Source organism: Hordeum vulgare, chromosome 5H (genome assembly GCF_904849725.1).
Source record: "Hordeum vulgare subsp. vulgare chromosome 5H, MorexV3_pseudomolecules_assembly, whole genome shotgun sequence".
NCBI lineage: Eukaryota > Viridiplantae > Streptophyta > Magnoliopsida > Poales > Poaceae > Hordeum > Hordeum vulgare.
In genome coordinates, this window is record NC_058522.1 from 216,104,895 (window position 1) to 216,121,963 (window position 17,069).

Below are 17,069 nucleotides of genomic sequence, written 5' to 3' on the forward strand. Positions count from 1 at the left end.
ATTATCATAGTTTTGTCAAATTCTCAAATATGCAAAAAGAATTTTAATAAACATAGTTTTTAATTGAAAATAACAAAATAGTTAATAGTTTGGATAGTCAAAATAATTAATTTTGAAAGTAGAAAATAGTTTTGAATTATTTATTCAATTTCAAACACTTTTCATTATCATAGTTTTGTCAAATTCTCAAATATGCAAAAAGAATTTTAATAAACATAGTTTTTAATTGAAAATAACAAAATATTTAATTTTGAAAATAGAAGAAATTGAAACTATATGAGAATTTATAGAGAAAATTAAACCTAAATTCAAAGTGACCTCACTTTGAATTCAGGTTTAATTTTCTCCATAATTTCAAATATAGTTTCATATTTTAAATTTACAGTCACTTTAGGCACGTAAGCCTGCTTTAGAGACGAGCTCGATGTAGATGTTGCGATGGGGCTTATAAACTAGTGTTAGTCCCCCTCGCTGGGCGAGGTGGGACTAAACTTATCGTGCAGCCAGCAGAGGGGCTTTAGTCTCGGGTGGAGCCACGACCCGGGACTAAAGCCCCTCGCCTGCCGCCTGCCGAGCACGGGCCTTTAGTCCCGGGTCGTGGCTCCACCCGGGACTAAAGGGTGTCTTTAGTCCCGGGTCGAGCCCCGACCCGGGACTAAAGGCCCCTGCTTCTTGCCTTTTGGTCTGCCGAAAAAGGGCCTTTAGTCCCGGGTCGTGGCTCCACCCGGGACTAAAGGGTGTCTTTAGTCCAGGTTCGAGCCCCGAACTAGGACTAAAGATCCACCTATATAAGCGGGAGTTAGAAATTTCCAACCCAAATCGCCATTTTGTTCTCTCTTCTTCCTCGGACTCTCCTGCCCGGCGCGGCACCGGACGAACTCGCGCGACGCCACCAGGCTGCCCGCCGTCCTCCTCGCCGCCGCGTGCCGTCCTCCTCGCCGCTATCGTCCTCCTCGCCGCCACCTGCCGTCCTCCTCGCCGTCGTCGACGCCCTCCCCTCCCACTAAGAAAAAGGAGAAGAAAAGAAGAAAAAGGAGAAGAAAAGAAGAAAAAGGAGAAGAAAAGAAGAAAAAGGGAAGAAAACAAGAAAAAGGAGAAGAAAAGAAGAAAAAGGAGAAGAAAAGAAGAAAAAGGAGAAGAAAAGAAGAAAAAGGGAAGAAAAGAAGAAAAAGGAGAAGAAAAGAAGAAAAAGGAGAAGAAAACAAGAAAACGGAGAAGAAAAGAAGAAAAGATTTTTTTGTCATTTAATTCCTATTGTTATTAGGTTTGTGCTAGATTATTAGGGTTAGTAATATTTAGAATTAGGTTAGGGTTACAAGAAGAAGGAAGATGAACAAAAATAAGAAAATAAGATTAGGAAAAAGGAAAATAAGAAGAGGAGGAGAAGAAAAGAAGAAAAAGGAGAATAAGAAGAGGAGGAGAGGAGAAGAAGAGGAAAAATAGAAGAAGAGGAGAAGTAGAAGAAGAGAAGTAGAAGAAGAGAAGTTGAAGAAGAAGCGGAGAAGAATATAAGAAATAAGAAGAAGAAGAAGAAGAAGAAGAAGACATTTCTACATATATAGATGCTTAATTAGTGTTTCTTAGATTATTGCTTAATTTTGCTATTGTATATGTTTAAGTGTTAATAGTTTATTTTACTATATATACAAGTAGTTTATTTTTAGCAAGAAAATTAATAGAACTAGTTTATTTTTTTAGTTCATTTTTAGATGCCTATCCCGCATCCTCATCGTCGACTCGGCGGAGGACACCTGCTTGATCAGAGGGGCCATGTCCGGGACTGGGCTCCGCCCGGCTGGTATTGGGAGGTGCTACCTTCCGGGGGGCGTAGGTTGGTGAGGAGCCAGCCCGCTGTTGAGCCGATCCTTGTTTGGTGGCGGTCGCGTGGGCCAGTGACGGTGCTGAGGCTTCCGGACACCGCGGAGGTGGTACGTCACCGTGTCAGCGAGGAAGATGAGCACGTCCGTCGCTACATGGTTGCGTTGGAGGGCAGGTTCGATCATACCTGGCAGGTTCTTCAGGGATCTCACTGGAGCTATGATCCTATGATGGTTCCTTCTCTTTGGGTGTCCACCGCCCGCGACGATACCCGTCGGGCGCTACGGTCCTAGTTGTATCAGTGATGCTATATGTATGATAGTATTCGAGGAGTATTAGTGATAATATTCGACGATGTACGGACAAAAGAGATGATGTAGTTTTGCTTATAATTGAATGCATGATAATTTTAATACTACTTTATTTTACGATTTGGTTTTTCTTATTGAATGCTCAAATTGGAAAAGTACTCCTACTTGGAATACTATGCAGAAATCTAGGAGTCCCGGGTGGAGCCACGACCCGGGACTAAAGTTGTTTTGGAACGGAGTTCCTGATAGAATAATTCTTTTTTGGTACAAAGTTCAACAAAGTCCTTTGACACTAGACAATGTGACATATAGAAGGGTAGATGTGATCGGGAAAAATAGGATCATTTTCTACACATCTAGAATGTCGCCATTTTGTTAAATCCTTAAAGGTTAAGAGAATCCGTTAGACATATTTTAGAGTTTAGGTTCTAGCCAAGACCAGGGACAAAAGGTCCTCCTATATAAAAACGACACTTGGAAGTTTCCAACCCCTCTTATATAGTTTGTTAGTTTATTAGTTAATAAAATGTCCGTTTTTTTGCAGAACTATGGATCCACATATCAGGAACCTTGAAGAGGAAGAACTTCTCGAAGATATAATCAAAGACGGCCCCGACGTTGAACCAGCTGAATCTCCGTCGTCATATCTAAACCCCTCCGGATATGGAATGGAGGTCGACCGACACGAAGATGAAGCCGATGGGGCAGGAGATAGGTCCAATGACGGAGAAGGTGATAGCTCCACTGATGGAGAAGCCGGTGGAGAAGCCGGTGGAGAAATAATAAAGTCCGGCGAGGTATACATATGAAGTTCGACAATCACTTGTAATATGTGAAAAATATTGGAGATAGCTCTATATTGTATACATATACATTCATTTGACGAATGTTTCTCCCTCTTAGGCCTCCACATCGAGCAAAGCTACGAAACGAGGCCCGACTAGAAAGTTGGATGCACGGACACATTACACCTTTGAGGTGATATTGCCTACGGGCGAACCCAAGCTTCCTAAGAATGCTGCTGACACATTCAAGAAGCAATGCGGAGTTCTCGTTAGGGATCACGTCCCGATCAGCGTTCGGGACTGGAACAAGCACAAAGGGGCGGCCGATGGTGACTATGTCGCCGAAAGGTACAAAGATAATCTTTGGAATGATCTCATGTCACATTTCAACCAGCCAGAATGTGAGAATGAAGACGCCGCAAAAAAACTAAGGGCCAAAGTCAAGCAGTGGACTCTAAAGAAGATGGCCGAACTATTCCGTAGCTGGAAGAAGAAGCTATGGAAAAACTATCTGAAGACTAAGAAAGTGCCAGTATTCGAGGGGTATCTAGCCAAGCAGGCGAATCACTGGAAGGCATTTCAAGAGTACAAGGAGTCAGAAGATGCCCAGGCATTATCAGAAAAGAACAATAAAAATGCCGACAAGAAGAAATATCACCACAAGCTGGGGCCAGGGGGCTATGAGACTGCCATCCCAAAGTGGGATAAGAAAGAGCAAGATCTGCTAGCTAAAGGCATCATACCTGAACCACTCCGTGATGAGTGGGAATTGAGAGCAAGAAATTGGTTCCTTGCGCATGGTGGTTCGTACGACGAAGAACAGGGGACCTCATCTGCAGTGACAGTCTTAGGATACCCAGGGAGAATTGGAAAAAGATAGTGAAAGAAATTAAGGAGGGAAAAAGACAGTTCACTGCAGATAGAGAGAATGATTTTCTCACACTGGTCCTCGACAATGACGAACATGGAGGACGAACGCGAGGCTTCGGTCCTTCTTACCCGTGGTGGCTTGGGTTTGCCAGAGACCAAGACACTTACAGAAGCCGAGCGAGAGCAAAGAAGCGACAGCAGGATGAGGAGAATGACAAGTTCAACCAGTTGCTTGCCAGGATTAACGAGCAACAAAAGCAGATTGATGAGCTTAGAGGAGTAGAGCGCCAGGAATATCCTGCACTCGATATTACCGGCGCCCCATCTAAGCGGAAAAGCAGCGTTGCTGAATCTGAGGCCCCGCCCGACGATGCACGAAGAATGATAGAGGGCGGTCCCGGCTACCCCGTGGATGGAATCAAGGAGTCAACATCATGTGAACTCCATCAGAAATTCAAGAATATATCCATGAAGGTGGCCATCGGACAAGCTTTACCTTCTGGCCCTGATGCACGCTGGCATGGCCATGAGATTACAGCTGGCTTTGCTAAAGTCGGGGTGGATGAAATCATGGCGGGGTTTCATGATATGGAGCTCGACATAGCTGGACCCGAAGATGAGAGGACACTCGGAGAAGTACTGTGTGGAGTCATCCTATGGGACAAGAACTACATCAAGCTTCCAGGCTCGGCCCCAAGGACAACACCGCCTCCGAGTCGTCGCAGGTCACCGACACCTCCATCACCTCCAAGCCCTCCATGTGATGACGGCCAGCACAACACGAGTCCATCTCGATCACCGCCGCCGGACATGGGTTGTTCGTCTCCGCCGCCGCCCGCTCCGGATACTACGCGGAAGCGTGCCAGCAAGAACGCTCCGTCGATGATTTCTAAGCGACGGAGCTCCCCAAAGCGCAAACTGTCGCCCCTCCCAAAGGTACCTCATGCTAATATTCCTATCAGACCTTATTATCGTACCGCCGAGGAAAATGCCAGGATAGCAAAGGAACATCATGATGCGCAGATGAAAAAGAAGGAACCCGAGCCCCGCCCGGAATACACCGAGAAGCAAATAGCATATGCAAAATACTTCACGAACCTTCCATCACAGTATGACTTAGACCATAAGCCTGATGACTATACACGCACATTGCAGAAGGAAGTGAAAAAGAGGAGATCACGTGGAAGTGCAAGTGGGAGCAAATCAAGTTCAACTACAATGAAAAAAAGATCAGACGTTCCTCAGCTTGGACAACAGGCCAAACAGTCGATCCCACCCCTCAGGGTGTTACCCCAGAATGTCCCCCCTATGGTGCAGGGGCAAGATTTGGAATTAGCAAAGAAGTGGGCGGATGAATGGAGTATCCCGGTTGAAGACGTTCTGGCTTCCCAAGACGACATGTTACCCAAGGCTGTGGTAGCCCCTAAGCCACAGTTTGTCATGGGAGCGCCTTTGGTCAGCAAAGATGATCTCCCAACAAATATGTGTTACTTGCATACATGGTACTTAAGTGAATCAAAGAATGGGAGAACGATGATCGTGGTGAGTGTCCCACGGGAGTACTATGGCCGCCCCGAAGAAATCCATATCGACTTTGATGAACTCTTCTAGATGTACAATGCCGACGCCCTCGACAAATCGCTTATGAGTTGCTATTGTCTGCAAGATTTTCAATTCGTTGTCTACATATAACTTGTTTACTTATTTCAATTCATTCTCTACATATAACTTGTAATCTATTATGCAGAATGAAGATTCTGGAATGTAAAAATAGGAACATCCTAAATATTGGGTTTATTGACCAAGATAAAATACATATAGCGACGCTAACTGATAAACCCAAGGAGACGGAGGAAAACCTTCTAAGGTTTCTAACATATCAAAATTTCTGTGACCACATACTGTTTCCATACAACTTCAGGTGAGGGTCTTTACTCTGTTGTGTCCATTCACTTATAAGTGTAATTGATAAGTTACTGACACACACACACACACACACACATATATGTATATATATATATGTATATATATATATATATACATGTGCAGCTTCATTGGATTCTAATGGACATTCAAATTGATAAGGGAAGAGTTGATGCCTTCGACCCGTTATCGAGACCCTTGAAACAGTTCCAAAGCCTGCATGACATGCTCCAAGGGTAATTTCAATCATTCTTGCGCTCTATCGGTCTCTTTCGATGATTTTCTGATATATCAATTAATGAAAAACTTAGCAAATCATTTTCCTTGTCGGGCAGGGTTTGGAAGCGGTTCAAGTGCGTGAATCCCGGTATCGAGCCTGAGAAGCTGACCTTTAGAGCGGCTCAGGTACGTAGTAGTATGATATACTTCTATTTTCAATACATTTATGATGCTAGATTATTATTTTGATTATATATATTCTATTCTCGTAAAGTGCGACCAGCAGCCACGGGGGACGCAACTATGCGGATACTATGTTTGCGAGACCATTCGCACGTTTACCTCTGAGCAGAAGGATCACAGATACGACGTAAGAAATGAACATTCACACCTCTATTTTTACCCGTCATTCTTTGTTATCATGATTGATATTCATATTCATCTCCTGTTCTTATATAGTACACGGCCATGAGGGAGAAGTCCCTACCAGAGCAACGCGTGATTGCTGTTGCAGAGGACCTTGCGACCTTTCTGAGGACGGAAGCTATAGATGACAAAGGACTATTTAGTGTAGCTAGGGGCCATTACTGATGTTGGTCCATGTAATCGAATAGACGGGCTCTAGTCCCCATAGTTTAGTTCTCCATATAATTGTATATATATGCTCGCTTGTAAGATAAGTTAATCTTATATATATATGCATAATTATTTCTATTTAGAATTATATGAAAACTAATTCCCGAACACCAAATGAGGCATCACGTTAATCTCCCGAACACCTAAACCCTAAAACCCTAAAACCCAAAAATAAACAAAATCTGCAGAAACTCTTTAGTCCCGGTCTGTGTTAAGACCGGGGACTAAAGGGCCTGCCCCTGAGGGCGCTCCAAGGCGCCCACGTGGAGCACCTTTGGTCCCGGCTTGGAATAGGGCCGGGACTAAAGGTTAGGCCTTTAGTCCCGCCCCTTAAGTCCCGGTTGGTGAACCGGGACTAAAGCCCCTTACGGGCCGGGGCTATAGGCCCTGTCCCCACTAGTGCTATGTACGTGTACGACTACGTCGCCAAAGACCCGTGTATCAGTACTTCAACTACCGTCACGAGAACCACTACTTCCACGAAATACATGTACAACTACTTCCCTCGACGAACCTCAGTCCACCCCGGACGAGCTTCAAAGGTATAATCCCGAGACGATCCGGACGACCGAATGCATTGTTCTATGAGTTGCGATGTTGTCCGTTTTGTAGATAACATGTTAGTTGCATGTACCCCATTTTCATGCCTCCGACACACGGGAACCCGGTAACCGGGATCACCCCATCATTCTCTGGCATGACACGCTCACAATTCGTTGGCACCGATATCTCGTTTAGTTATCCGAACCGGAACGTTGTTGTGGCTGTCAATTGCATGCATGTTGCATTCATGGTATAATATCTTGTGTTGCACGTATCTTTTAACCGTAGCTCCGATTAGAATGTTCTATATATATAAACCGACTAGAATGCCGTGTAGAATCACATGCTTCACCTCTTGCCATGTTAACAATATTTTAATATTGTCGGGTACCTAAACGGGAGTGAACTAAATAATTCCTATGTGGAGTTTCATCAATATGCAACTCGTTGCATATTGAGCTTCACTTAATGTGTAGTGTTTGATTGTTGTGAATTGCCATGTCGTGCCTTGCAAAATTAAACCGATCATGCATCATAGGTGTTGTGCATCATGTCGTGCATATGATGTGTTGTTAATGGTGTTGATTGTTGTTCCGGTTTGTTTCTTCTCAGTGGTGTTCCGCAAGCGTGTCGGAATGTGAGGATCCGTTCTACTACGTCTGTTCGTCTTCTTCACGGATTAGTTCTTCTTCCAAGCGGGATAACAGGCAAGATGACCATTTCGCTAGATACCATTATTATCATTGCCATGCTAGTAATCTCGTTTCTTTCGCTATGTCTAGTTGCCTACCACCTGTTTAATAAGCCTTCCAACATTTCCATGAAAACCTCTAGCCTTTCCATAATCCAGCAAACCTCTGTTTGGCTATGTTACCGGTTGCTTAACCATTTGCTAGTGTTTCTAGTTGCAGGTGCAGTTGCTTCCATGTGAAATCATGGGTCCTTGATATATCACCTTACAATTGCTATTTATTTTAATGCATCTATATACTTCATAAAAGGTGGAACGCATGGACTTCTAGCCTCATGTTTTGTTCCACGTTTGCCGCATTATTTTTTAGCTATCGGTGTTATATTCCATAATTGGGCACTCCTAACACGCTCGGGGTTGTTATGGGGACCCCCTTGATAATTCGTCTTAGTTTAAAACTGGTCTGGCAAGGCCCAGCTTTGGTACTGCATTTGTCTAATAACCTAATAAAACTGCATTGGGACTTTCCGGACCTCGTTTATAATTAATCAACCTCCGAGCCAGCGCTCCTCATGAGTGTTGGTCCGACCCATAGGACTGCACGGGGCCAACCCAGGGAAACTTGGGTGATCACTATCAGCCCCGTGTGCATGTAGATTTTCCGTCGTGTCCTGAGAACGAGAGAAGCGGCTCCTATTGGGTTCATCTACACATCGGGCGGCCTTGCTAGACTTGTTTTACCTTTTACAAAATATCTTGTGCATCGGAATTCTGGTGATGCTTTGGGGTAGCTCAGAGTTAAGGTTTTTCACTAAGGAATCCAAGGAGATCATGAGTTTTGTGATCGAGGCTTTCTATGTAGCTTGTGGTATTTTGCGATGGACTAGTTGGAGCACCCCTGCAGGGTTAAATCTTTCATAAAGTCGTGCCCCGGTTAACTGGCAAACTTGGAAACTTTGTTTAACATCCGTTTCTAGATAACTTGAAGTAAACTTAATTAAAACTTGCCAACTGTGTGCGTAACCGTGACTTTCTCTTCTCGTAAGTTTTGTATACAGGAGAGGACACGGTGGGGTTATGTCTGACGTAAGTAGGTGTTCGGGATCATTCATTTGATCATCATTAGTTCACATACGTTATGCGTAGATCATCCCCCTCTTATTATTGTACTCGTAAGTTAGCCACCTCAAATAAATGCTTAGTCGCTTGTTGCAGCCTCACCACTTAAGCATACCTCACCCATTAAGCTTTGTTAGTCTTGATACCTTTGGAAATGAAATTGTTTAGTCTCTGTGGCTCATAGATTACTACGACAATAGTTGCAGGTGTAGGTAAAGTGATGTGTTGACGTGAGCGTGATGATTGTTCTATTTGGAGTTTCTTATTCTTCATCATCTTTGATCTAGGATGGCTTCCAGGCCGGCAGCCTGGGATTGCAAGGATGGACGTCGTTGTTCTGTCGTTTGATTTCGTCTGTAGTCATGCCCTGCTCTTCTTCATGATGATGGTTTATGTTGTTGTTTTGATGTGATCTTGATGTAGCTTGTGGCAAGTTTAAGCCAATTCCGTATACTCACCTCTTTAGTACATGTACTTGTAACGATATCCATTCTTGCAAAACGACGAGATGCGCTTCTACCCCTGTCAAGGCCCTTGTGCCAAAATAAGTATAGGGTCGCATCTTGGGCATTACAAGTTGGTATCAGAGTCGTACCAACGTAGGAGCCCCATTGATTGATCGAACTTGGTCGAGTCGAGTCTAGTAAAAAACTGCTTTGAGTCTAGGTATATCGAAGAGTAGGACTCTTTTTACTCCTCTTCTATGCTATCATGAGGAATCCTGACGTAAGAATTTTCATTATACTCCTCTTCTCACGCAGGTATTTTGGAATCTATATGATATGTGTGTGACGGAGTTCTGTCTTGGTGCCTCCTGTTTGACTTGATTTCTTCCGGGGAGTTGAACTCCAGGGGATTCTCGAGAACATTGTTATCATTCAGATTTATTAGTATCTCAGGACGGAGGTTGTTTGAAATTTCGTCAATACTAGTAGTGGCGAGATAAGTCCGGCATCCCCAGTACTGGTGCAGAGAGTTCGGGGGTACTTCCATACTTAGTATTGTTGTGTTTTCGAGGGTCCGAGATAGATGAACTTGCGGATCTTCTCGCTTGTGTTATGAAAAGTTGTGGGAAAGGTGTAGCTGATTACGCTGAGTATGTTCCCTGACCCGCAGCCGGTTGCACAATCAAGGAAGTTTTCGGGAATTCTTAGGTGGGAATTCAAGTAGTTACCTATAGGACAATCTTCTAACAGATGCACGATGTGATGTTGGGGTTCGACATCTAGTGGATTTGTTTGTTCACGGTCGTTTTTACAGAGGACAGTCTTGATATATGTCATTAGTATGCTTTGTCAAGCCCTGTAGTTTGCTACGCCTAGGGAGCATATTGGAGCGTCATTTCAATATGACAATCCAATGGATGATCAAGCTCGTGCGAACCTTACCACGAAAATATCGGACGAAATCTTTGTCATGAATTTGTTCTAGCTTGTTTCGTAACCCTCATCCTTTGCTTTGCTGGAGTATGGTAACGAGTTGCTTAGATGTCAAGTGGTGATTTCATATCTTTCCTAAGCTGTGTTCTCATATTTCTGTGCTAATTAATTCTTTTTCTCAATCAAATTATCGTATCAATTTTTTTAACCGGAGTCGTCATGTCAATTCTTTTCCAACCGGAGTGCTTCTCTTCAAGTCAATTCAATCTTCTCCAATATTTGCAAGATCAATATCTCATTTCTTTCTGGTGTTCGTCTCATTTGTCCAAAGTTGTCTTTATTTTCCCCCACCCTCTTGCCCCTTTTTATTCAGGTATTCAATTATCATCCAAATGCCCTTCTTTTCATTGATGCTTCCAATATCTTCTCTTCTGTATTCTATCCGGTGATTCATTGTGAAAATTTTCAGGAGTTTCTAGTTCGTCATTCTTCATTTTTGTGTTCTTCTCCAGTGGATTCAATTCAAGATTTTGTGGTTCATCATATCCTTTTCATCATTTAAATGATTCATATGTTGGAAATTCTTATTCAAGCATCTCTTGATTATTCATCTCTCTATATCCTATCCAGAGTGTTAAAGATATCTTTGAAGTTTATTATTTTCAATTCTTTCTAATTGTTTCAAGGCTCTGATATCACGAAGTTCGTCAATTATACGAGTGCAACATCTCTCTTCCTAAGCAATCGGTTCAACAATGTTTTCTTTTGAGTGGGCCCATAACCCACAGGTTTTCCCACGTTCTTACGTGGCTCTTCTAATATTTTCCGGAGATCTATAATTATTTTCAAGTGTGACATAAGTATGGGTTCCATCAGTCATATTCCTTCTCCAAGATCAATTTGAATTAATTTTCAACATTGTCTCAATCATTCGTTCTTCATTGTTCCAGAGTGTCTCAGTAATTCTTGGTGGTATTCTCATCATCATTCTGTGCATTAAAAACAGAAGAAGAGTTTCTCGTAGATCTTGTCCATTCTTTTGAAGATTTCCATCTCAGCTTTGTATTCTCTCTTAAATTGTTTCTAGTAATGTCAATTTTTTTTCAAATCTATCAGGTGCATTTTAGTGTTATGTTCATTTCTTGATCATGCAAAGCCATCATTTCAGAAGAATTCTTCATTCTCAGCTTTCAGCTTTCATCCTCAAATTCTTCTCAATTGTTGTCTCTTCGCTCTTCTCTCAATTATTCTGGTGCTTGTTCAAGTTTTCTCTTAGGCGGATCATAATCTCTTCGTTCTCACGTATCTTCATTCATTCATGGTATTCCCATTCATTTGTGAATTCTTACCGGTGGCTTGTTCAAGCATTCTCTAATTGAATCGTGCTCTCTTTGTCCTCATGTAGCCCAGCTCATTTGTATTATCCTCTTTCATTCCAAATTCTTACTGGTGGTTCGTTCAAGAGTTCTTTAAGTTTGTGCTCTATCTCTCTATCCATTATTTGCAAGAAGAATAAGTTGTATGCAAATCCATTGTTTGTCATCAATTTAACTTGATGAAGGATATGCACTACATAATTTTTATTCTTGTTTCTTCAATGTGATTTTAATTCTTCTTCCAAAGTGGGTCATGACATCAAATTATTTATCCCAAGTGCTTCATCTTTTCCTTTTTCGGAGTTCCAAGTATTTCTCAAGAATCTCTTCGTGAAGTTTCATCTAAATCTTTGCAAGGCCTTAATCTTATTCTTTTCAGACCTCAATTCTTTTTTATCATCATTTCATTCTGGTGTTCTCCAAGTGGTTCTTCATGGTGGTTCATTGAGTATGTAATTCTTTCTCAAGGTGTTCTTCAAGATTCTTGTTGGAGACCTCAAGTATTCTTTCTCTTGCATTTGAAAGAGAAATTCTTCCTCCTTTATCCTTCGAGGTGGTATTATAGCATTCTTGTTAGTGAGGAGTCCCGAAGAGAACTTGTTTCAAGAATGAGATATTTAAACCCACCAATTCCTTGATGAGATATTTTCAACCCATCTTTTCTTCCATTGATCTATCTTGGTTTGGATTTCACCTAAAGCTTTTCCTAAGGGTTGTTGCTATTGTGGTTATTATCATTGACCCAAGGTCTCAATGTATCCTCTTGGTGTAAGAATTTTAGCATCTCTTGTTGCTCCCAACCAATCCTTGTCTCTTTTAGTGTTCGTTTGTCAACTCATTATTTGAGATGGTTTTTATAAGTCCACAACAAGCTTGTTCTTTCGTTGTTGGTTTTCCAACAAGTCCGTTCAATTCTTCTTGTAGCATGCTTGTCAAATTCAATTGTGGTAGAAGTTTTCATTTTCTTCTTCATTCTCTCTTCTTTTGTTCCGGAGGCGTTGTGATGTTACTCTTTGGAATCAATCCACTCGTCTCGTCAAGTTTGTATTCTTTCCTTGCTTGTCAATATATTTGGATTATTGTGTTTTCTTTTCAATTTCCATCCATCATATCAAATTTGCCTCTCTTTCCTACTCAAGTGCTGCCGAAATTTCTTGTGAATTCTTGTCTGTTCTTCATGTCATTCTTCAACCCCATTGTAATCTTCAAGGATCGTTGGTTTCACTCGTTTGTCAAAGAAGCGACTAAGTTTTATCTATTGTTATTTCTCTTCCTCTTCCCCTTTCATTCTTAGATCTCGAGCCGAGATCTCTTGTTAGTGTAGGAGAGTTGTAACAGCCCGGAACCGACGCTCCAGAAGATTCCCCTTTTATTCCATTGCTGCCCTGTGATTATTTCTTTTTCGCATTCATCATCGCATCATCCACATCATCCGCATTGCACGGTCACTCTGTTGCGTGCATTTTTCAAAACTTGCATCGGTTATTATTTGCCGGTTCTTTGCATTTTTGTCGTTGACCGTTTCGGGACCAACCACACACGCCCGCAGCATCGTTAAAATCTTGCTTTTAAAAGTGTGTATAATTTTTTCTCGGATTGGGTTGAAACTTGGCGCGCGGTCATAATATAGTGTAGGTAGGCCGCCTACCAAATTCCCTCACAATCAGAGTTCGTTCGATACCCGAACCGTTAAACCTATAGAGGCACTATAGCCGGTCAATTGTCGGACGTTTCGGTATTTTAAAGTTTGTTGGCAGTTACCTTTTTTCCCTCTCATCTCCGCCTAGCCCCTCTACACAGTGCACAGAGCCTTCACCCAACCTAGCTTGAAACTTCCCCCGGACCCGAACCGGGCGGTCGTGACCGTTCGGTCCGGATCAACCCCGTTATACCCCCAAAACATATTTGTTCTTTGTTTGGTCAACCCTAGCCTATATTTTCTTGACCGTCGGATGACGATCGGAGAGACAAAATACCCCCCTCCTAAACAAATTCACAAGCTCTTTCTCTCTTCCCCGAAATCCAATCTCAGAGCCAAATCTAGACCATTGGATCCCCATCCAATGGCCCCAAATCGCCTAAGTCCCCACCTACCGGACATGTTTGTGGTCAAATCGGACACGTCCGGGCGACCACAGCCTCCCATGCAGCCTCTCCCTCTCGTTCCCCACCTCATTTTCCCTGCCGTCTAACCTCTATGTGTGCCTGGATGCGTCCATCCCCACAACAGAGCCGTGTGCAACCGTCCTCTTCTGCACACAGGAGTGCCCCGAGCCCGCCTCCCGTGCCATGGCTGCTCGTGCCCTGCTTTAGACCCCGCGCGTGAGGAAACCGAGCCCGACCACCGAGCCGGCCGGTGCACTGTTGAGCTCGAAGTACTCATCCCGTTGCCTCCTCTCTCCCCTCATGCTCACTCTCACTTCTCCCTTGCCGCTTCTCTATCTCTGCCACGTCCATGGTGTCGTCCTGAGCTCGTCGGCGATCACGGTCGTCCTCGCACCATCTGCCACCAAGTCCAGTTGATCTGCCTATTACTCCACGCCCCGGACCTCCACGACCTCGCCATGGATGCCCAACGTCGCCCCTTCATTGTTTGAACCAGCTCCCGATCCCCAGCATCACCAAGTTCATCGGTGCGCCTCCGCTCCGATCATGTAGAGAACGGGAGCGACTAGATCCGGCCACCCCGACATGGGTGCTCGTCCCCGCGAGCACATCCCGCGCTTCTTCAAGTGTTGACGCCAAGGTTTTTGTTCGTCTACATCCAATGGGTCGAGGGATAGGAGCACCCTCGTATTGACCAGATCCTTTGCCAGCATGGACCGGTGCCATGTTGTCCACCTGGCCGCCTGCGTCGCCCCGCAGCAGTCGTGCGCCTCCTGCCTAACCGTGTCGCGCCGCTCCTCGTGCTTGCGCCGCACCGAGCCCTCAGTCTCCTGCCTCTCTCTTATGCATTGCCAGGAGCCTTCTTGCCCGAGTCACTGTTGTGACCAAGCCGCAACCCCGAGCACCTTTGTTGACCCGCTGCTGACTATCACGACCATTTTGTTGTTCGACCACATCGGTCCTACCAGGGACGACTACTTCCGGATGGATTTCGTCACGTGAACGCCTCCCATCGTCAAAACCGCGAGTTCATCTACGGACGTGTACGACTACGTGGATTCGTCAAGTTCGTCACCAACCGTGTACAACTACATCGTCGAAGACCCGTGTAGCACTGCTTCAACTACCGCCACGGGAACCACTACTTCGACCACGTCCATGATGACCCATGTACAACTACTTCCCTCGACGAACCTCGGTCCACCCCGGACACGCGCTTCTAAGGTATAACCCTGAGACGATCACCCGTGAACCGAATGCATTGTTGTATGACTTGCGATGTTGTCCGTTTCGTAGATTTCATGTTAGTTGCAGGTACCCCATTTTCATGCCTCTGCACATGGTAACCCGGTAACCGGGATCACCCCATCATTCTCTGGCATGACACACTCACAATTCGTTGGTACTGGTATCTCGCCGAGTTATCGGAACCAGAACGTTGTTGTGGCTGTCAATTGCATGCATGTTGCATTCATGGCATAATATATTGTGTTGCAAGTATATTTTAACCTTAGCTCCGATTAAAATGTTCTATATGTGTGAAACTACTAGAATGTCGTGTAGAATCACATGCTTCACCTCTTGCCATGTTAACAACATTTTAATATTGTCGTGTACCTAAACGGGAGTGAACTAAATAATTTGTATGTGGAGTTTTGTATTGAGCTTCACATAACGTGTAGTGTTTGATTATTGTGAATTGCCATACCGTGCCTTGCATAATTGAACCGATCATGCATCATAGGTGTTGTGCATCATGTCGTGCATATGTTGTGGTGTTTTCGTGTGTTGATTGTTGTTCCCGTTTGTTTCTTCTTGATAGAGTTTCGCAAACTTGTCAGAAATGTGAGGATCCGTTCAACTAGGTCGGTTCATCTGCTTCACGGATTCGTTCTTCTTCTAAGCGGGATCACAGGCAAGATGACCATTTCCCTGGATACCATTACTATCATTGCCATGCTAGTTGTCTCATTTCTTTCGCTATATCTCGTTGCCTACCACCTGTTTAATAAGCCTCTCAACTTGCCATGAAAACCTCTAACCTTTCCACAATCCAGCAAACCACTGTTTGGCTACGTTACCGCTTTCTTAACCATTTTATAGAGTTGCTAGTTGCAGGTGCAGTTTCTTCCATGTGAAAACATGGGTCCTTGATATATCACCTTGCAATTTCTATTTAATTTAGTGCACCTATATACTTGGTAAAAGGTGAAAGGCATCGCCTTCTAGCCTTGTGTTTTGTTCCACCTTTGCCCCCTTACTTTTTGGCTACCAGTGTTATATTCCATAATTGAGCGCTCCTAACATGCTCGGGCTTGTTATGGGGACCCCCTTGATAATTCGCCTTAGTTTAAAACTGATCTGGCAAGGCCCAACTTTGGTACTACATTTGCCTAATAACCTAATGAAACTGCATTGGGACTTTCCGGACCCCGTGGATAATTAATAAACCCCCATGTCAGTGCTCCACATGAGCATTGGTCCAACCCAGAGCATTGCGCCGGGCCAACCCAGGGAAATTTGGTGATCTCTATCAGGCCCCCGTGCGTTTAGCTTATCCGTCGTGTCCTGAGAACAAGATACGCGGCTCGTATCGGGTTCGTCGACACGTCGGGCGGCCTTGCTGGAATTGTTTTACCTTTTACAAAATATCTTGTGCATTGAGATTCCGGTGATACTTTGGGCTATCTCAGAGTTGAGGTTTTCCACTAAGCAATCCGAGGAGATCACGCGCTTTGTGATCGAGGTTTTCTATGCAGCTTGTGGTCATTTGTGATGGACTAGTTGGAGCATCATTGTAGGGTTAAATCTTTCGGAAAGCCATGCCCGTGGTTATGTGGCAAACTTCGAAACATTGTTTAGCATTCGGTTCTAGATAACTTGAAGTAAACTTAATTAAAACTTTCCAACTATGTGCGTAACGGTTACTGTCTCTTCTCATGAGTTCTGTATCCGGAAGAGGACACGGTGAGGTTATGTCTGACGTAAGTAGGTGTTCAGGATCATTCATTTGATCATCATTAGTTCACGTCTGTTATGTGTAGATCACCCCTCTCTTAATCTTGTACTCGTAAGTTAGCCACCTCAAATAAATGCTTAGTCCCTTGTTGCAGCCTCACCACTTAAGCATACCTCACCCATTAAGCTTTGCTAGTCTTGATACCTTTGGAAATGAAATTGTTGAGTCTCTGTGGCTCATAGATTTCTACGAAAAACAGTTGGAGGTGCAGGTAAAGTGATGTGTTGACGTTAGCGCGATGATTGTTCTATTTGGAGTTTCTTCTTCTTCATCA